We start from the raw sequence: 22870 nt of genomic DNA, 5'->3' as shown, positions 1-22870 counted from the left end.
ACTCTTTCTTTTTAAGTAACCGTATTCGGTCACCTCCCCTTCTCTGAACCGGTACCATATCAATAATACGGAACCGCAGTTGTTTTTCAGTATGACACTTCTCCGTGAAATGCTTAGACACTGGTAGATCCAAACGTTTCTTCCTTATGGTATGTCAGTGTTGATTGATTCTAGTCTTGAAATCACACGTAGTTTCACCGACATACCATAAGGAACAAGGACACTGGAGTAAATATACAACAAATTCTGTCGCATGTCAAATAATGCTGTATCCTATATTCCTCATTCGTGATTGGATGGAAGAAATTAGACCCCTTGAGCATCAAATTAGAATTAATACAGGACAAGCATGGAAAACAACCTTTCCTACTGTTGCCAGTAAGTGTGGCCTGACCCTGTTTTTTAAATGACCCTATATCAGACTTCACCAGAGTAGACGCAATAGTTCGACTACGTTTATATGAGAAAATTGGTGGTTTAGAGAACTCCTTCACTTCGGGAGAACATTTATAAAGCATTCCCCAATGTTTGCATATAATGTCAGCAATTTTGCCACTCTCCACACAATACGACGTTACAAAAGGAATACGATCAAATTCCTTCTATTTAGGTTTTTTCTGTAGTAGTTCATTTCTCGGTAATATATCAACCTTATTCTTCTGTATTTGCAACAATTTTTTTGGATACCCTCTTTCAGAGAATTTCCCACATGTCCCTTCCATAGATTTTTTTAAAGAATCTTCGTTACTTTCAATTCTTTTGACCCGCAAAAGCTGACTGTACAGGATTGACTCTTTAGTTTTTCTGGGGTGTTGACTATTGAAAAGCAATAAATCATTTCTATCTGTGGCTTTTGTAAACAATTGAGTAGTAAATTTACCATTCTCAATTTGAACATTAACATCCAAAAATTGTATGTTAGTACAAGAGTGTACAAGGGTGAATTTAATTGTTTCATCAATTGTATTCAGGTAGTCATGAAATTTAAGTAAGGACTCTGTTGTACCCATCCATACAAGGAAGACATCGTCTATGTACCTCCACCACTCGGCCACTTGGCCGAAGTGGTGGGACACATAGACGAAGTCCTCCTCGATGACACTCATAACTATATTTGCATACGCGGGTGCCATGTTCGCGCCCATGGCAGTCCCGCGTAATTGCAAATAAAAAATGTCTCCAAATAAAAAATAATTTCTAGTCAACACTAGTTCCAACAGCTGTATTACAAAACCCCTGGCCTCACTAGAATAGTGGGTAGTTAGTAACTTTTTATTAACTGCGGCGAGCCCCCGAGCATGGTCAATCGAGGTATATAGCGAAGTGACATCAAACGATGCCAAAACCACTTCGCCAAACACCTCAATCCCACTTATTTTTTCTAAAAAATCAGTGGTGTCTCTAACAAATGATTCCGCGCAACCAGCAATTGGGTTAAGGATTTTATCCAGAAAAATCCCAATATTTGAAAAAATAGAGCCACATCCTGACACTATTGGTCTACCCGGGGGGTGCACGAGAGATTTGTGGATCTTTGGTAGCGTGTATATTACCGGTGTCACTGGAAATTTAATGGTCAGAAAATCATATAAATCCTGATCAATAATTTGTTTATGTACAGCATTCTCTAAGATTGTCTTAATTTACTTTAATAAGGGGGGCTTCCTGGACCTTGGTGACGTATTACAGACTTATGTCTGGGTCCCTTTAAATACGGCGGCACATCGAGTATGTTCCCGAGTAGAGAAGACTATTCTTATATATATGACCGTGTATGGAGTAGTTTAATTTTGTACATAATTTTTTTATTTTTATATATATTTTATTTTTTTATATATTTTTTATGTTTTTCATATTCTGTACAATAATTCCTGAGTAATGCAGAGTTCGGGGTTACTAGGATCGCTATTGTATTTTTTATATTGCTATTGCAATAGTTATGTGGTCCTGTCCTCCGTGTGGGCAAAGCTGCCCCTAGCTAATATGGCGCCATGGTCCTCGGATGGCTCTGAGCAGCTGCAGGGCAAAGCATTGTGGGTCCCTGACTGTGATGTCACGGACATGTGCAGTAGGCACGTGGGAACGCCGTGATCATGGCTGCCATTACTGAGCTGTGTATGTAAGTGTACTCGGATTATAATATCGTTAGTAAGGACACCTGATTTGTTTTTAATAACAATTGGCTATTAAGCTATTTTTAATTATTTTCACGCAGTATGGTATTCATAATACCCGTCAATAGTTGTGGTTTGATGGGCTGAGTAACTTGCACAATTGCACTGTTACACTGATGATGCACAATAACACTGTTTAATACTATTGACTTTATTATATTTAATGATTTGTTAATGAGATATGTTTGTGTTGGATATAAAATGTGGTCTCACCCTTGTATTCATTGCTTGACAAAGGATAACACATCCGAAACGTTGCCACGCCGTTCAGGCATTAAAGTCCACTTTTTTTCAATTATTTTGTGCTGCTTTTCCTTTTTTTTGAGTATATATATATATATATATATATATATATATATATATATATATATATATATATATATCCCGTATTTTTCGGACTATAAGACGCAACGGTCCATAAGACGCACCCCAAATTTGGGGTGAAAATTGCAGAAAAAAAGATTTTTTATAAGATGGGGGTCCGTCTTATTGTCCGAATTTACAGAATCTTACCTGAGGGCTGGCGGTGGCAGAGCAGGGTCACAGGAGGCATGGTGTCGGCAGAGGTGAGGTGATACGGTACGGTGTGCACCTGAGCAGGGTCCCTTCCTGCTTAGGTGGGCGACGCCACGGCCTGGAGTCCATGGGAGGGTTGCAGCAGTGGTTACCGGCAGAGGTGCGGGGATGAGGAGGCGCAGTGAGAGGTATGGCGTGAGAGGGGTCCCTTTCACCGGTGAGGTGATGCAGCAGCCCGGTAAGCAGCAGAGCCGGGTGAATCCTGTTGTTATCGGTGGTGGCAGCCATCTTCCTGAGGCCGCGCGTGCAAAGATGAAGTGCTCTGTTCCCGGGGCTTCAGGAAAATGGCCGCGGGAGGCCACGTGTGCGCAGATGGAGATCGCGGCGGCCATTTTCCTGAAGCCAAGATCTAAATCTCCAGACTCGGCTTCAGAAAAATGGCCACCGCGATCTCCATCTGCGCACGCGCGGCCTCCCGCGGCCATTTTCCTGAAGCCCCGGGAAGCAGAGCACTCCATCTGCGCACGCGCGGCCTCAGGAAGATGGCCGCCGCCACCGATAACAACAGGATTCTCCCGGCTCTGCTGCTTACCGGGCTGCTGCATCACCTCACCGGTGAAAGGGTCCCCGCTCACTGCGCCTCCTCGTCCCCGCACCTCTGCCGCCGCACCTCTGCCGCCGCACCTCTGCCGCCGCGGTAAGCCTGCGTTACGACTATTAGACGCACCCCCTATTTTCCCCCCTTTTTTGGGGGGAAAAAGTGCGTCTTGTAGTCCGAAAAATACGGTATATATATATATATATATATATATATATATATATATATACAGTACAGACCAAAAGTTTGGACACACCTTATCATTTAAAGATATTTCTGTGTTTTTGTGACTATGAAAATTGTAAGGGCTATTTGACCAAGAAGAAGAGTGATTGGGTGCTACGCCAGATGACCTAAACTGCACAGTCACCAGACCTGAACCCAATCGAGATAGTTTGGGGTGAGCTGGACTGCAGAGTGAAGGCAAAAGGGCCAACAAGCGCTAAGAATCTCTGGGAACTCCTTCAAGATTGTTGAAAGACCATTCCTGGTGACTACCTCTTGAAGCTCATCAAGAGAATGCCAAGAGTGTGCAAAGCAGTCATCAAAGCAAAAGGTGGCTACTTTGAAGAACCTAGAATATAAGACATATTTTCAGTTGTTTCATAATCATGAAAATACAGAAAAATCTTTAACCCCTTCCCGACATGCGCCGTACTAGTACTGCGCTGCCGGCACTGCATTAGTGCCAGCCGCAGTACGGGTGCGGGTGTCAGCTGTATATGACAGCTGACACCCCGCAGCAATGCCCACGATCGGCGCTATCGCCGATCGCGGGCATTTAACCCCTCTGATGCCGCTGTCAATAGTGACAGCGGCCTAGAGGGGGATCGCGCAGGGACGGGGGCTCCCTGCGCTCTCCCACCGGAGCAGCGCGATGAGATCGCGCTGCTCCGGTGACCTGGAAGGAGTCCCTGGATCCAAGATGGCCGCGGAACTCCTTCCGGGTCATGAGATGCCCTAGCTTGCCGGCGCCTGCAGAGAGTTCCTAATAGCAGGCGCCGGCAAGCCTCTGCCCTTGTCTGTCAGATCGGTGATCTGACAGAGTGCTGTGCACACTGTCAGATCACCGATCTGTGATGTCCCCCCCTGGGACAAAGTAAAAAAGTTAAAAAAAAAATTTCCACATGTGTAAAAAAAAAATAAAAAAAAAATTCCTAAATAAAGAAAAAAAAAAAAAATATTCCCATAAATACATTTCTTTATCTAAATAAAAAAAATCACACAATAAAAGTACACATATTTGGTATCGCCGCGTCGGTAACGACCCCACCTATAAAACTATATCACTAGTTAACCCCTTCAGTGAACACCATAATAAAAAAAAAAAAAACGAGGCAAAAAACAACTCTTTATTCTCATACCACCAAACAAACAGTGGAATAACACGCGATCAAAAAGACGGATATAAATAACCATGGTACCGCTGAAAACGTCATCTTGTCCTGCAAAAAAAAAGCTGCCATACAGCATCATAAGCAGAAAAATAAAAAAGTTATAGCTCTCAGAATAAAGCGATGCAAAAACAATTATTTTTTTATATAAAATAGTTTTTATTGTGTAAAGGCGCCAAAACATAAAAAAATTACATAAATGAGATATCGCTGTAATCGTACTGACCCGAAGAATAAAACTGCTTTATCTTTTTTACCAAACGCGGAACGGTATAAACGCCCCCCCCCTAAAAGAATTTCAGGAATTGCTGGTTTTTGTTCATTCCGCCTCCCAAAAATCGGAATAAAAAGCGATCAAAAAATGTCATGTGCCCGAAACTGGTACCAATAAAAACGTCAACTCGTCCCGCAAAAAACAAGATCTCACATGACTCTGTGGACCAAAATATGGAAAAATTATAGCTCTCAAAATGTGGTGATGCAAAAACTATTTTTTGCAATAAAAAGCGTCTTTTAGTGTGTGATGGCTGCCAACCATAAAAATCCGCTAAAAAACCCGCTATAAAAGTAAATCAAATCCCCCTTCATCACCCCCTTAGATAGGGAAAAATAAGAACATTTTAAAAAATATATTTATTTTCATTTTCCCGTTAGGCTACTTTCACACTAGCGTCGGTACGGGGCCGTCGTGCTGCGTCGGCCCGATGTACCGACGCATGCTGTGCAAGCGCCGCACAACGGGGGCAGCGGATGCTGTTTTTCCATGCATCCGCTGCCCCATTGTGAGGTGCGGGGAGGTGGGGGCGGAGTTCCAGCCGCGCATGCACGGTCGGAAATGGTGGACCGTCGGCACAAAAAAAGTTACATGTAACGTTTTTTGCTGCCGGCGGTCCGCCACAACACGACGCAACCGTCGCACGACGGTTGCGACGTGTGTCAATACGTCGCAATGCGTCGCTAATGTTAGTCTATGGGGAAAAAACGCATCCTGCAGATGACTTTGCAGGATGCGTTTTTTCGCCAAAACGACGCATTGCGACGTATGCAAAAAAACGCTAGTGTGAAAGTAGCGCTAGGGTTAGGACTAGGGTTAGGGCTAGGGTTGGGGTTAGGGCTAGGGATAGGGCTGGGGTTAGGGTTGGGGTTAGGGTTTCAGTTAGAATTGGGGAGTTTTCACTGTTTAGGCACATCAGGGGCTCTCCAAACGCGACATGGCGTCCGATCTCAATTCCAGCCAATTCTGCTTTGAAAAACTAAAACAGTGCTCCTCCCTTCCGAGTTCTCCTGTGCGCCCAAACAGTGGTTCCCCCCAACATATGGGGTATCAGCGTTCTCAGGACAAGTTGGACAACAACTTTTGGGGTCCAATTTGTCCTGTTACCCTTGGGAAAATAAAAACGTGGGGACTAAAATATCATTTTCGTAGAAAAAAAAAAAATTATTTTCGCGGCTCTGCGTGAAAACACATCTAGATAAGTTCCCTGGGGGGTCTAGTTTCCAATATGGTGTCACTTGTGGGGGGTTTCTACTGTTTGGGTACATCAGGGGCTTTGCAAATGCAACATGACACCTGCAGACCAATCCATCTAAGTCTGCAATTCAAACGGCGCTCCTTCCCTTCCGAGCTCTGCTGTGCGCCCAAACAGTGGTTCCCCCCATATATGGGGTATCAGCGTACTCAGGACAAATTGGACAACAACTTTTGTTGTCCAATTTCTCCTGTTACTCTTGGGAAAATAAAAACGTGGGGGCTAAAATATCATTTTCGTGGAAAAAAAATATTTTTTATTTTCGCGGCTCTGCGTGATAAACTGTAGTGAAACACTAGTTGGTTCAAAGTTCTCACAACACATCTAGATAAGTTCCTCGGGGGGTCTAGTTTCCAATATGTGGTCACTTGTGGGGGGTTTCTACTGTTTAGGTACATCAGGGGCTCTGCAAATGCAACATGACACCTGCAGACCAATCCATCTAAGTCTGCAATTCAAACGGCGCTCCTTCCCTTCCGAGCTCTGCCGTGCGCCCAAACAGTGGTTCCCCCCAATGTATGGGGTATCAGCGTACTCAGGACAAATTGGACAATAACTTTTGTGGTCCAATTTCTCCTGTTACCCTTGGTAAAAAAAAATTGCGGGCTAAAACATCATTTTGTGGAAAGAAAAAATGATTTTTTAATTTTCACAGCGCTACATTCTAAACTTTAGTGAAACAATTGGGGGTTAAAAGTGCTCACCACACATCTAGTTAAGTTCCTTAGGGGGTCTTCTTTCCAAAATGGTGTCACTTGTGGGGGTTTCCACTGTTTAGGCACGTCAGGGGCTCTCCAAACACGACATGGGTTCCGATCTCAATTCCAGCCAATTTTGCATTGAAAAGTCAAATGGCGCTCCTTCCCTTCCGAGCTCTGCCATGCGCCCAAACAGTGGTTTATCCCCATATATGAAGTATCAGCGTACTCAGGACAAATTGCACAACAACCTTTGAGGTCCAATTTATCCTGTTACCCTTGGGAAAATAAAAAATTTGGGGCAAAAAGATCATTTTTTGTGAAAATTAATATGATTTTTTTTTTACGGCTCTACATTATAAACTTCTGTGAAGCACTTGGAGGTTCAAAGTGCTCACCACACATCTAGATTAGTTCCTTAGAGGGTCTACTTTCCAAAATGGTGTCACTTGTGGGGGTTTCCACTGTTTAGGCACATCAGGGGCTCTCCAATTGCGACATGGGTTCCGATCTCAATTCCAGCAAATCTTGCATTGAAAAGTCAAATGTCGCTCCTTCCCGTCCGAGCTCTGCCATGTGCCCAATCAATGGTTTACCCCAACATGTGGGGTATCGGCGTACTCAGGACAAATTGTACAACGACTTTTTTGGTCCAATTTCTCCTGTTACCCTTGGTAAAATAAAACAAATTGGATCTGAAGTAAAAATTTTGTGAAAAAAAAGTTGAATGTTCAATTTTTTTTAAACATTACAAAAATTCCTGTGAAGCACCTGAAGGGTTAATAAACTTTTTGAATATGGTTTTGAGTACCTTGAGGGGTGCAGTTTTTAGAATGGTGTCACTTTTGGGCATTTTCTGTCATATAGACCCCTCAAAGTCACTTCAAGTGTGAGGTGGTCCGTAAAAAAATGGTTTTGCAAATTTTCTTGCAAAAATGAGAAATCGCTGGTCAACTTTTAACCCTTATAACTCCCTAACAAAAAAAAATTATGTTTCCAAAATTGTGCTCATGTAAAGCAGACATGTGGGAAATGTTGTTTATTAACTATATTATGAGATATAACTCTCTAATTTAAGGGCATAAAAACTAAAAGTTTGAAAATTGCTAAATTTTCATAATTTTCGACAAATTTTTGTTTTTTTCACAAATAAATGCAAGTCATATCGAAGAAGTTTTACCACTATCATGAAGTACAATATGTCACGAGAAAACTATGTCAGAATCACCAGGATCCGTTGAAGCGTTTTAGAGTTATGACCTCATAAAGTGACAGTGGTCAGAATTCAAAAAATTGGCCGTGTCACTTAGGTGAAAACAGGCTTTGGGGTGAATGGGTTAAATGAGAAGGTGTGTCCAAACTTTTGGTCTGTACTGTATATATATCAGGATGAGGCCCAGGATAAGGCACATATACTAGGATGAGGGATATATATCAGGATGGGGTCCAGGATAAAGGACGGAGGGCATATACAGGGGGGGGGATAAGTATTTGATCCCTTGCTGATTTTGTAATTTTGCCCACTGACAATGACATGAACAGTTTATAATTTTCAGGGTAGGTTAATTCTAACATTGAGAGATAGAATATCCAAAATAAAATCCAGAAAATCACATTATATAAATTTATTTCCATTTTGAAGTGAGAAATAAGTATTTGATCCTCTTCCAACCATTAAGAGTTCTCGCTCCTACAGACCAGTTAAACTCTATATAAAGACCAACATTGATATTGCCACCATATGGTCAGTGGGAGATACCAGTCTTAAGGAATATATAAGTGATTACAGCACAGTTATAGATGTTGACTTACAGAGGACGCTCTTTCTGGTGGAATTGTTCACTTTACATGTCTTTGCCATTTGGCCCAGACCAACAAGACAACTTCTTCCAGCCAGAACTTGTCTGCAGAGATTGCAACAAAGACACATTTCACGTCTCATATTTTCAGCACTGTCCCCAAAGGGACTATTCCCAGCCTGCACAAACTCCTCATTCTGCTGATACTCCAATGCAGAGATGCTGCTGCCGTATGTGTCCCTATTATTGCCACTGCTGTGTGGTTCCCTGTGCGCTCTAAATTCTAAAGCAACCCTCTAGAATTTAGTAATGCCGTTCAAGTGCCCTAGTAAACAGTGCCCACATTTTGTCCCCTAGAAAGTAATAATGTTCTCTGTGTGCCCCTTTAATAGTCACAGTAACCTGAGTTCCGCTATAACAATAAGTACCCACTTTACATTTAATAATGTCCCGAGTCTCCCCTCTGTATATCTCCCCTATACACAGTATGATTCTCTCTTATACACAGTATAATGGCCCCTCACTATATATATATATATATACTGACCCTTTAGTATCCCCCAAACTGTTTGATGGCCCGGTCACTGTAATCTGCACATTGTTTGATGGCCTCCTAGATAGCCTGCATATAGTATAATTCACCAGATAGTCCTCAAGTATAATTCACTCCCCATAGGCCTCCATATAGTATAATGTACAGCTCATAGGCCTCCATATAGTATAATGCACTCACCATAGGCAGACTCGTCATAATATAATGCACTCCCCATAGGCAGACTCTATGTAGTATAATGCACCCCCCCATAGGCAGACTCTATAGCAGTGATCGCGAACCTTTTAGAGACCGAGTGCTCAAACTGCAATCCAAAACCCACTTATTTTTCACAAAGTACCTTGAATGCTGAGGTTTTAGAATAGAACGACAACTCGTACATTAGCGCGCTATAGAGTCAATATCAAAGAGCTTGTAAGCGCTGAACTCCAAACCCAAGATACTAGCCACCAATTGTAGTGAAGGTCTGTTCTTGAGAATGGAGAGGATATTTAATCAAAAGTAAAATTGCAAAGTTGTTTGTTTTTACAACCTCTTTGCAATTGTAACACTTTATCATGATGAGAACATGCCCTTTAAGGCAGGGACATCAAACTCAAATACATAGAGGGCCAAAGTTAAAACCTTACAGAAAGTTTCAGGCCAACCTTGATATTTGTGTCACTTTTTTTTGGAAAATCTATTAAATATTAGACTCCAAAACAGGTGATATATTTGAATAAAATATAGTTTATTAAACACAAGAAGTTAAAACCAGATAAACATCTGAATCAATCAACAAATAAATAGACAAGTGCAGATTCCATTAAAAGAGGGACTACATAGCCGTAAGGAAGCCACCATAAGCCTACAGTGCTGTAATACCTAATATATTTCTATAATGAACCTCTCTTATAAAGTATCAAGCTAAATAGCAAGGTAATTCACTACCGTATATAAAAATCCAAAGAAGCGTCACAATGGCCTATGTTGTTAGTATTGTGACCAATGTCTATCAATTAGACTATTTAAGCACCAAACCAACTAAGGCATGTGGAATAATGTGCGCCTGAAAAGGATGTTTGGACTAGTAATTACAAAGTTCTAATAACTGGAGGCTTAATGAAAAATAAATATGGTACTTTACCAAAGTGCTGTAGTGTGGCAATACCTCGGCGTCCCTCTGCCTCTACGCGCGTTTCACAGACCGCTTCTTCAGGAGGCGACAGTACAATGGCTCCACATAGATCTCCATAGAGTATAATGGCTCCACATAGTCCTCCATACAGTATAATGGCCCCCACAGTATAATGGCCCCCCACCTATGGGAGTGGAGAAGAGTTGAATATTCATTACCTTAATGAGTGGGCACCTGTGATAGCCCGGCAGCTGCACGATGATGGTGACTCCTGCTGACACTGTGCGCGCTATAACAGAAATGAATATTCACTGCCAGTGCAGTGAAAATTAATTTCTCTTTAGCAGCGGGCACAGGCTTTAGCCTCAGCTGCCGGCTCCTGCCTCATGTGACCCGCTGCTCCACCGCTCCCCCTCCCCCGCCGTCTTCTGGGACAAAGCTCGTGTATAAGTCGAGGAGGGCATTTTCAGCACAAAAAAAGTGCTGAAAAACTCAGCTTATACATGAGTATATGCGGTAAGTACTCACTTCTGCCTGTTCCAATGCTGATCTGGTCTCTTCATATATCACAATCCTACCTGTGGGCACTAGTGCGGCCACTCTCCTGCGCTTCCTCCTGTGCAGACTGCTGGGAGGATGCATGATCTGATGGGACGGCACACATGCTGAGAAGTGTGGCCACAGTGCTAGTGATGAGAGAGATGGTGAGGGGGCTGAGAAGAGTGGTGGTGGCAATAGTCCTGCTATACGTTCCCCCTCTGGCAACCGTGCCATAGATTCGCCGCCACTGCTCTGTAGTATAACACAATCCCCGTAGGCAGACTCTATATAGTATAATGCAGCCCCCATAGGCAGACTTTATAGTATAATGCACCATCATAGGCATACTCTCTATTGTATAATGCACCCCCCATAGGCACATTCTATATAGTATAATGCAACCCCCATAGGCAGACTCAGGGGCGGACACAGACAGCTTGGGGCCCCTCCGCAGGAAATGTGTCTGGGCCCCCCTCCTTTTAAGGTGACAAAGCTAAGGGACTGTGCTATACATAAGTGAGTACACTTTATACTAAGGGACTGTGTTAGACATAATAATCGATAATAATGTCTTCCTCCACCTCTTCTGTTCTTAAATCCATTATAAATCCCCCGCATCCCATTATTGCCCTCTCCCCAACCCCCATGATTTCCCTCTTCACCACCTCCATTATTGCTTTCTCCCCACCATCCCATTATTGCCCACTCCACCACCTCCATCATTTCCTCCTCCCCACCACCCCATCATTATCCTTTCCACCACCTCCATAATTTCCTCCTCCCCACCACCCCTATCATTGCCCTCTCCGTCAACCCAATCATTGCCTTCAGCCCCATCACCCCCATCATTGCCCTCTCTGTCAACCCAATCATTGCCTTCTGCCCCATCAAACCCATCATTGCCCTCTCTGTCAACCCAATCATTGCCTTCTGCCCCAGTACCCCATCATTGCCCTTTCAGTCAACCCAATCATTGCCTTCTGCCCCATTATTGCCCTCTCCTCCACCTACACACACAGACACACACAGCACCACTCACCTCTCTGTACACACACACTTCACCTCACCCCTATGCACGGTATTCTGAAGCCCCACCATCGCCGGCAGCTTCCTGTCTCACACAGTGCGGCTGTGTGACAGGAAGCGCTGACAGGAAGCAGGATGGATCCATTCCCTGCAGCTCCGCTCCGCTGCCTTTTTCACTTGCAGGCAGCGGAGCTGCAGGGATTGCTCCCTGCCTGCCGCACATGAGGGCAATCTGGCCAGGGGTCCCCCAGAGCCTCGGGGACGGATAAACTGGCCAGATTGCCCTCATTATTAGCCGCCCTGCAGGCAGGGCTGGTTTTAGGCAAAGTGGGGCCCTAGGCAAAGTTTAAAATGGGGCCCCAAATGCTGACATATTGCACATCACACAGAAGCATTTCAGTTGTATTTACACGCGCTGATCTCAGGCTGCTAAACAAGTGTGATCGACAATATTGAAATCGTTCAACGCTTGTTTCCCGGTCTCTTTCCACCGTTTGAGAAAGAATGACGGAGACAGAATGATCACTAATAGATCACTAACAGATCACCATACAGTATCATGTTATCAGCAGCACCTCTACAGTTTACAACAGCGATGTGCTGCTGAGAACAATTATTTCTGTTTTGGCATAAACAATCCAATCACTCGATAAATAGGCAGCATTTTGCTTGTTTAGTATAATACACCCCATGTATTATAATGTGCACCACAGTCCTCCATATTATAAAATGCACCACCCATAGTCCTCCATATAATATAATATGCCCCATAGTCCTCCATATAGTATAATACACTCCCCAGTCCTCCATATAGTATTATACACTTCCCATAGTCCTCCACATAGTATAATACACTCTTCATAGTGTTCTATATAGTATAATGCACTGCCATAGTCATCCATGTAGCACAATTCACTTTCTATAGTATAATGCACCCCATAGTTCTTCATATACTATAATGTATTCCCCATAGTCCTCGATACAGTATAATGCAGCCCACATATAGTATCATTCAGCCACCCCACAGAGTATAATGTAACCCCCCATAGAAATGAATGCAGCCTGTCATGGTTCCCAATGGCAAGAGAACGTCAGAAAAACATAAATAAGGACTAGCTCTTGGGTGATGGAATCTCGAGCTGACCGTGAGCTAAACCTACCACACAACTAATAGTGGCGGGGTGGCGTACCTACGTTGCCCCTAGACGCCCAGCGCCAGCCGGAGGACTAACTAACCCTAATAGAGGAAAAACAGACCTGGCTTACCTCTAGAGAAATTCCCCCAAAAAGGAGACAGAAGCCCCCCACAAATATTGACGGTGAATTCAGAGGAAAAGACATACGTAGTATGAAGGTAGGTTCAGCAAAGCGAGGTCCGCTTACTAGATAGTAGGAAAATACAAAAGGGGACTTCACGGTCAGCTGAAAACCCTCTCTAAAATACCATCCTGAAATTACTTTAAGACTCATGTGTCAACTCATGACACCGGAGTGGCAATTTCAGTCCACAAGAGCTTCCAGCTACAGAAAAATAACACAACTGTGAACTGGAACAAAAATACAAAACAAACTTAGGACTAAGAGTCCAACTTAGCTGATCAGAAGACTAGGAGCTGGAACATGCAACAGAAAGGCTCTGGTTACATTGATGGCCGGCACTAGAATGACTGAGCAGCAAGGCTAAATAGGATACTCCCATATCCTGATGGAAACAGGTGAACAGAGAAAGTGAAGCACACAAATCCAGTACCACCAGTGACCACCGGGGGAGCCCAAAAAACAAATTCACAACAGTACCCCCCCCCTCAAGGAGGGGGCACCGAACCCTCACAAGAACCACCAGGGCGATCAGGATGAGCCCTATGAAAGGCACGGACCAAATCAGAGGCATGAACATCAGAGGCTGTCACCCAAGAATTATCCTCCTGACCGTAGCCCTTCCACTTGACCAGATACTGAAGTTTCCGTCTGGAAACACGGGAGTCCAAGATCTTCTCCACAACGTACTCCAATTCACCCTCAACCAACACCGGAGCCGGAGGCTCAACGGAAGGCACAACCGGTACCTCATACCTGCGCAATAATGACCGATGGAAGACATTATGGATAGAAAAAGATGCAGGGAGGTCTAATCGAAAGGACACAGGGTTAAGAATCTCCAAAATCTTATACGGGCCGATGAACCGAGGCTTAAACTTAGGAGAAGAAACCCTCATAGGGACAAAACGAGAAGACAACCACACCAAGTCCCCAACACGAAGACGAGGACCAACACGATGACGGCGGTTGGCAAAACGCTGAGTCTTCTCCTGGGACAACTTCAAATTGTCCACCACCTGTCCCCAAATCCTATGCAACCTATCCACCACAGTATCCACTCCAGGACAATCCGAAGACTCCACCTGACCGGAAGAAAAACGAGGATGAAACCCCGAATTGCAAAAGAAAGGAGAAACCAAAGTGGCAGAACTAGCCCGATTATTGAGGGCAAACTCTGCCAACGGCAAAAAGGCAACCCAGTCATCCTGATCCGCAGACACAAAACACCTCAAATAAGTCTCCAAGGTCTGATTAGTTCGCTCGGTCTGGCCATTAGTCTGAGGATGGAACGCAGACGAAAAAGACAAATCAATGCCCATCCTAGCACAGAACGCCCGCCAAAATCTAGACACGAACTGGGTCCCCCTGTCAGAAACGATATTCTCCGGAATACCATGCAAGCGAACCACATTTTGAAAAAACAGAGGAACCAACTCGGATGAGGAAGGCAACTTAGGCAAGGGTACCAAATGAACCATCTTAGAAAAACGGTCACACACCACCCAGATGACAGACATTTTCTGAGAAACAGGGAGATCAGAAATAAAATCCATAGAGATGTGAGTCCAAGGCCTCTTCGGAATAGGCAAGGATAACAACAATCCACTAGCCCGAGAACAACAAGGCTTGGCCCGAGCACAAACATCACAAGACTGCACAAAAACTCGTACATCTCGAGACAGGGAAGGCCACCAGAAGGACCTAGCCACCAAATCCCTGGTACCAAAGATTCCAGGATGACCTGCCAACGCAGAAGAATGAACCTCCGAGATGACTCTACTGGTCCAATCATCAGGAACAAACAGTCTACCAGGCGGGCAACGATCAGGTCTATCCGCCTGAAACTCCTGCAAAGCCCGTCGCAGGTCTGGGGAAACAGCAGATAATATCACTCCATCCTTAAGGATACCTGTAGGTTCAGAATCACCAGGGGAATCAGGCTCAAAACTCCTAGAAAGGGCATCCGCCTTCACATTTTTAGAACCTGGTAGATATGAGACCACAAAATTAAACCGAGAGAAAAACAACGACCAGCGCGCCTGTCTAGGATTCAGGCGCCTGGCAGACTCAAGATAAATCAAATTCTTGTGATCGGTCAATACCACCACCTGATGTCTAGCCCCCTCGAGCCAATGACGCCACTCCTCAAAAGCCCACTTCATAGCCAAAAGCTCCCGATTACCAATATCATAATTTCGCTCGGCGGGCGAAAATTTTCGAGAAAAGAACGCACAAGGTCTCATCACGGAGCAGTCGGAACTTTTCTGCGACAAAACTGCCCCAGCTCCGATCTCGGAAGCGTCGACCTCAACCTGAAAAGGAAGAGTAACATCAGGCTGACGCAACACAGGGGCGGAAGAAAAGCGGCGCTTAAGCTCCCGAAAGGCCTCCACAGCAGCAGGAGACCAATCAGCAACATCAGCACCCTTTTTAGTCAAATCAGTCAAAGGTCTAGCAACATCAGAAAAACCAGTTATAAATCGACGATAAAAATTAGCAAAGCCCAAAAATTTCTGTAGGCTCTTAAGAGAAGTAGGTTGCGTCCAATCACAAATAGCCTGAACCTTGACAGGATCCATCTCAATGGAAGAGGGGGAAAAAATGTACCCCAAAAAAGAAATCTTTTGAACCCCAAAAATACACTTAGAACCCTTCACACACAAGGAATTAGACCGCAAAACCTGAAAAACCCTCCTGACCTGTTGGACATGAGAGTCCCAGTCATCCGAAAAAATCAAAATATCATCCAGATACACAATCATAAATTTATCCAAATATTCACGGAAAATGTTATGCATAAAGGACTGAAAGACTGAAGGGGCATTTGAAAGACCAAAAGGCATTACTAAATACTCAAAATGGCCCTCGGGCGTATTAAATGCGGTTTTCCACTCATCCCCCTGCTTAATTCGCACTAAATTATACGCCCCACGGAGATCAATCTTAGAGAACCACTTAGCCCCCTTTATTCGAGCAAACAAATCAGTCAGCAGTGGCAGAGGATACTGATATTTGACTGTAATTTTATTCAAGAGTCGATAATCAATACACGGCCTCAAAGAGCCATCTTTTTTAGATACAAAGAAAAAACCGGCTCCTAAGGGAGATGAAGAAGGACGAATATGTCCCTTTTCCAGGGACTCCTTAATATATTCTCGCATAGCAGCATGTTCAGGTACAGATAGATTAAATAAACGACCCTTTGGAAATTTACTTCCCGGAATCAGATCTATGGTACAATCGCAATCTCTGTGAGGAGGTAGTGAACCAAGCTTAGGCTCCTCAAAAACATCACGATAATCAGATAAAAATTCCGGAATCTCAGAGGGAATAGATGACGAAATGGAAACCAAAGGTACGTCCCCATGAGCCCCCTGACATCCCCAGCTTAACACAGACATTGCTTTCCAGTCAAGGACTGGGTTATGAGATTGTAACCATGGCAATCCAAGCACCAAAACATCATGTAGATTGTACAACACAAGGAAGCGAATCATCTCCTGTTGGTCTGGATTCATACGCATAGTCACTTGTGTCCAGTATTGTGGTTTATTACTAGCCAATGGCGTAGAGTCAATACCCTTCAGAGGTATAGGAACTTCCAGAGGCTCTAAATCAAACCCACAGCGCCTGGCAAAGGACCAATCCATAAGACTCAAAGCGGCGCCAGAGTCGACATAGGCATCTGCGGTAATTGACGATAATGAACAAATCAAGGTCACAGATAGAATAAACTTAGACTGTAAAGTGCCAATTGAAATAGACTTATCAACCTTTTTTGTACGTTTAGAGCATGCTGATATAACATGAGTTGAATCACCACAATAGAAGCACAACCCATTTTTTCGCCTAAAATTCTGCCGTTCGCTTCTGGACAGAATTCTATCACATTGCATATTCTCTGGCGCCTTCTCAGAAGACACCGCCAAATGGTGCACAGGTTTACGCTCCCGCAAACGCCGATCAATCTGAATAGCCATTGTCATGGACTCATTCAGACCTGTAGGCGCAGGGAACCCCACCATAACATCTTTAATGGCATCAGAGAGACCCTCTCTGAAATTCGCCGCCAGGGCGCACTCATTCCACTGAGTAAGCACAGACCATTTACGAAATTTTTGGCAGTATATTTCAGCTTCATCTTGCCCTTGAGATAGGGCCATCAAGGCTTTTTCAGCCTGAATCTCTAAATTAGGTTCCTCATAAAGCAACCCCAAAGCCAGAAAAAACGCATCCACATTGAGCAACGCAGGATCCCCTGGCGCCAATGCAAATGCCCAGTCTTGAGGGTCACCCCGCAGCAAGGAAATTACAATCCTAACCTGCTGTGCGGGATCTCCAGCGGAGCGAGATCTCAGAGAAAGAAACAATTTACAATTATATCTGAAATTCAGAAAACGAGATCTATCCCCGGAGAAAAATTCTGGTAAAGGAATTCTAGGTTCAGATATAGGAGCATGAATAACAAAATCCTGTAAATTTTGAACCTTCGTAGCAAGATCATTCAAACCTGCAGCCAAACTCTGAGGATCCATTTTAATCAGGTGGAATCAGAGCCATTCAAGTATTAGAAGGAGAGAGAGACAAAGGCTGCAATTAGAGCAGAAATGCAACTGAGTCAACTATAAAGCAAACTCAGAAAAAAAAAAAAAAATCTGCAGACTTCTTTTTCTCTCCTTTCTTCTGCCAACAGTTTTAACACTTGGCCGGCCATACTGTCATGGTTCCCAATGGCAAGAGAACGTCAGAAAAACATAAATAAGGACTAGCTCTTGGGTGATGGAATCTCGAGCTGACCGTGAGCTAAACCTACCACACAACTAATAGTGGCCGGGTGGCGTACCTACGTTGCCCCTAGACGCCCAGCGCCAGCCGGAGGACTAACTAACCCTAATAGAGGAAAAACAGACCTGGCTTACCTCTAGAGAAATTCCCCCAAAAAGGAGACAGAAGCCCCCCGCAAATATTGACGGTGAATTCAGAGGAAAAGACATACGTAGTATGAAGGTAGGTTCAGCAAAGCGAGGTCCGCTTACTAGATAGTAGGAAAATACAAAAGGGGACTTCACGGTCAGCTGAAAACCCTCTCTAAAATACCATCCTGAAATTACTTTAAGACTCATGTGTCAACTCATGACACCAGAGTGGCAATTTCAGTCCACAAGAGCTTCCAGCTACAGAAAAATAACACAACTGTGAACTGGAACAAAAATACAAAACAAACTTAGGACTAAGAGTCCAACTTAGCTGATCAGAAGACTAGGAGCTGGAACATGCAACAGAAAGGCTCTGGTTACATTGATGGCCGGCACTAGAATGACTGAGCAGCAAGGCTAAATAGGATACTCCCATATCCTGATGGAAACAGGTGAACAGAGAAAGTGAAGCACACAAATCCAGTACCACCAGTGACCACCGGGGGAGCCCAAAAACCAAATTCACAACAGCAGCCCCCTCATAAAGTATGATGTAATCATCCCTAGAATATAAATATAATACAGCCCCCCATGGAATATAATGTAGCCCCGAATAGAATAGAATACAGCCCACCTTCCCATAGAATATAATGTAGCCCCATCAAAGAGTATGATGCAATCCTCCCTCATAAAATCTAATACAGCCCCCCATAGAATATAATGTAGCCCCCCATAGAATATAATACAGCCCATCTACCCATAGTATATAATGTAGCCCCCCATAGAATATAATGCCGCCCCCCATATGTAACACAGCCTCCCCCATAGAATATAATGTATGCCCCATAGTATATAACACAGCCTCTCCCATAGAATAGAATATACCCCCAATAGTATATAACACAGGCACATAGTATATAACACAGCCTCCACCATAGAATATAATACACCCCGCAAAGTATATAACAGCCTGCATAGTATATAGCACAACCCGCATAGTATATAACTAGCCCGCATAGTATACAGCACAGCCCGCATAGTATACAACACAGCCAGCATAGTATATATCACAGCCCGCATAGTATACAACACAGCTCGCATAGTATATAGCACAGCCTGCATAGTATACAGCCCAGCCACATAGTATACAGCACAGCCTGTGAAGTATACAGCACAGCCCGCATAGTATACAGCACAGCCCGCATAGTATACAGCACAGCCCACATAGTATACAGCACAGCCTGCATAGTATACCGCACAGCCCACATAGAATACAGCACAGCCAGCATAATATACAGCACAGCCCGCATAGTATATAACACAGTCCGCGTAGTATACAGCACAGCCCCCGTAGTATACAGCACTGTCCGCGTAGTATATAGCACAGCCCACGTTGTATATACCACAGCTCGCGTTGTATATAGTACAGCTCACGTTGTATATAGCACAGCCCACGCTCTATATAGCACAGCCCGCATTGTATATAGCACAGCACATGTCGTATATAGCTCAGCCAACGTTGAATATAGCCCAACCCGCATTGTACTGTATATAGCACAGCCCGCATTGTTTATAGCACAGCCCGTGTTGTATATAGCACAGCTCGCGTTATATATATAGCACAGCCTCCGTTGTATATAGCACAGCCCGCATTGTATATAGCACAGCCCGTGTTGTATATAGCACAGCCCGTGTTGTATATAGCACAGCCCACATTCTATATAGCACAGCCCGCGTTGTATATGGCACAGTGTTATGATCCTTAGTGGCTGAGGATCACGAATAGACCAGCAAGTGAATAAACTAAGAACAAGCTCTAGGGAGATGGTAACTGGACTGATCGCAAATCTGAACCTATCCAAAACAACTAGAGGTAGCCGGTGAACGTGCCTAAAAAATTCCTAGACGTCTCAAGCCAGCCTGAGGAACTAGCTACCCCTAAAGAGAAAGAAAGACCTCGCTTGCCTCCAGAGAAATAATCCCCAAAGATATAGAAGCCCCCAACAAATATTAACGGTGAAGTAAGAAGAAGGCACATACGTAGGGATGAAATCAGATTCAGCAAAAGAGGCCCACTAGTACTAGAAAGCAGAAAATAGAGCAGGGGTCTATGCGATCAATAAAAAACCCTTACAAAATATCCATCCTGAGATTTCAAGAACCCACGCACCAACTAATGGTGTGTGGGGAGACTCAGTCCACTAGAGCATCCAGCAAGCGAGGGAATCACATTTTAGCAAGCTGGACAAGAAAACATGATAAACACTGCTGATCAAAAAATGAGCAAACAAAACTTAGCTTGTCCTGGATGGACTGGGAGCAAGGTAGTCAGAAGGAATCTGAGTAGCACTGATTACATCGACAGCCGGCAACAAGTGGAAGTAAAACAGAGCTATATAGGAACCTCCCAGAGGATAACGAACCAGCTGATAGCCAGAGACCAGCAGGATAACAAACAAAGCCACCAGGGGGAGCCTAAAGCAAAAGTCACACCATACCACCAGTGACCACAAGAGGGAGCCCGAAAACAGAGTTCACAACAGTACCCCCCCCTTAAGGAGGGGTCACCGAACCCTCATGAAAACCCCCAGGGCGATCAGGATGAGCCACATGGAAGGCACGAACCAAATCGGCCGCATGAACATCAGAGGCGACAACCCAAGAATTATCCTCCTGACCATAGCCCTTCCACTTGACCAAATACTGGAGCCTCCGTCTAGAAACACGAGAATCCAAGATCTTCTCCAACATGTATTCCAATTCTCCTTCAACCAGCGCCGGGGCAGGAGGCTCAACCGGAGGAACCACAGGTACCACATACCTCCGCAACAACGAGCGATGGAACACATTATGAATAGCAAATTATGCCGGGAGGTCCAGACGGAATGACACAGGGCCAAGGACTTCCAGAATCTTATAAGGACCGATAAACCGAGGCTTGAACTTAGGAGAGGAGACCTTCATAGGAACGAAGCGAGAAGACAACCACACCAAGTCCCCAACGCGAAGTCGGGGACCCACACAGCGACGGCGGTTGGCAAAGAGCTGAGCCTTCTCTTGTGACAACTTCAAATTGTCCACCACATGATTCCAAATCTGATGCAACCTATCCACCACAACATCCACTCCAGGACAGTCAGAGGGCTCCACCTGACCCGAGGAAAAACGAGGATGAAACCCCGAATTACAAAAAAAAGGAGAAACCAAAGTAGCAGAACTAGCCCGATTATTAAGGGCAAACTCGGCCAACGGTAAAAAAGTAACCCAGTCGTCCTGGTCAGCAGAAACAAAACATCTTAAATAAGTCTCCAAGGTCTGATTAGTTCGCTCGGTTTGGCCATTCGTCTGAGGATGGAAGGCCGACGAAAAAGACAATTCAATGCCCAACTTAGCACAAAAGGTCCGCCAAAATCTAGACACAAACTGGGATCCTCTGTCAGAAACAATGTTCTCAGGAATCCCGTGCAAACGAACCACATTTTGAAAAAACAGTGGAACCAACTCGGAGGAGGAAGGCAACTTAGGCAAGGGCACCAAATGGACCATCTTAGAAAAACGATCACACACCACCCAGATGACAGACATTCTCTGAGAGACAGGCAGATCTGAAATAAAATCCATGGAAATGTGCGTCCAAGGCCTCTTCGGGACAGGCAAAGGTAACAGCAAACCACTGGCACGAGAACAGCAAGGCTTCGCCCGAGCACAAATTCCACAAGACTGCACAAAGGAACGCACATCCCGCGACAAGGAAGGCCACCAAAAAGACCTGGCCACCAAGTCTCTGGTACCAAATATTCCAGGATGGCCCGCCAACACCGAAGAATGAACCTCAGAGATGACTCTGTTGGTCCATCTATCCGGGACAAACAGTCTCTCCGGTGGACAGCGGTCAGGTCTATCCGCCTGAAACTCTTGCAGCACACGTCGCAAATCTGGGGAGATGACAGACAAAATCACCCCTTCTCTAAGGATACCAGCCAGCTCTGAATCTCCAGGAGAGTCAGGCACAAAACTCCTAGAAAGAGCATCAGCCTTCACATTCTTCGAACCCGGCAGGTACGAGACCACGAAATCAAAACCAGAGAAAAACAACGACCAACGAGCCTGTCTGGGATTCAGCCGCTTGGCCGACTCGAGATAAATCAAATTCTTGTGGTCAGTCAAGACCACCACACGATGTTTAGCTCCCTCGAGCCAATGTAGCCACTCCTCAAATGCCCACTTCATAGCCAACAGCTCCCGATTACCGACATCATAATTCCGCTCGGCAGGCGAAAACTTTCTTGAAAATAAAGCACATGGCTTCATCACAGAGCCATCGGGGCTTCTCTGTGACAAAACAGCCCCCGCTCCAATCTCGGAAGCATCAACTTCCACCTGGAAGGGAAGTGAGACATCTGGCTGACATAAGACCGGAGCCGAAGAAAATCGACGCTTCAGCTCCCGAAAGGCCTCCACAGCCGCAGAAGACCAATTAGTCACATCAGAACCCTTCTTGGTCAAATCCGTCAAAGGCTTAACAACGCCAGAAAAATTAGCTATGAAGCGACAGTAAAAATTAGCAAAACCCAAGAACTTCTGAAGACTCTTAACAGATGTAGGCTGCGTCCAGTCATGAATAGCCTGAACCTTGACTGGGTCCATCTCAATAGTAGAAGGAGAAAAAATGAAACCCAAAAAAGAAATC

The 22870-nt window shown here is 44.6% G+C and overlaps 1 long non-coding RNA gene across 11 annotated transcripts in view; it reads left to right on the top strand.

Annotated features, from left to right (window-relative positions):
* The window catches only part of LOC143804741 (uncharacterized), a 1170763-nt gene that overhangs the window by 936322 nt on the left and 211571 nt on the right, over nucleotides 1-22870 (top strand). The gene's annotated exons all lie outside the window — the stretch shown is intronic.

Source organism: Ranitomeya variabilis, chromosome 2 (assembly GCF_051348905.1).
Source record: "Ranitomeya variabilis isolate aRanVar5 chromosome 2, aRanVar5.hap1, whole genome shotgun sequence".
Taxonomy (NCBI): Eukaryota; Metazoa; Chordata; class Amphibia; order Anura; family Dendrobatidae; genus Ranitomeya; species Ranitomeya variabilis.
The sequence above is the reverse complement of the archived record's forward strand: the minus strand, read 5'-3'. Positions and strand labels throughout refer to the sequence as shown.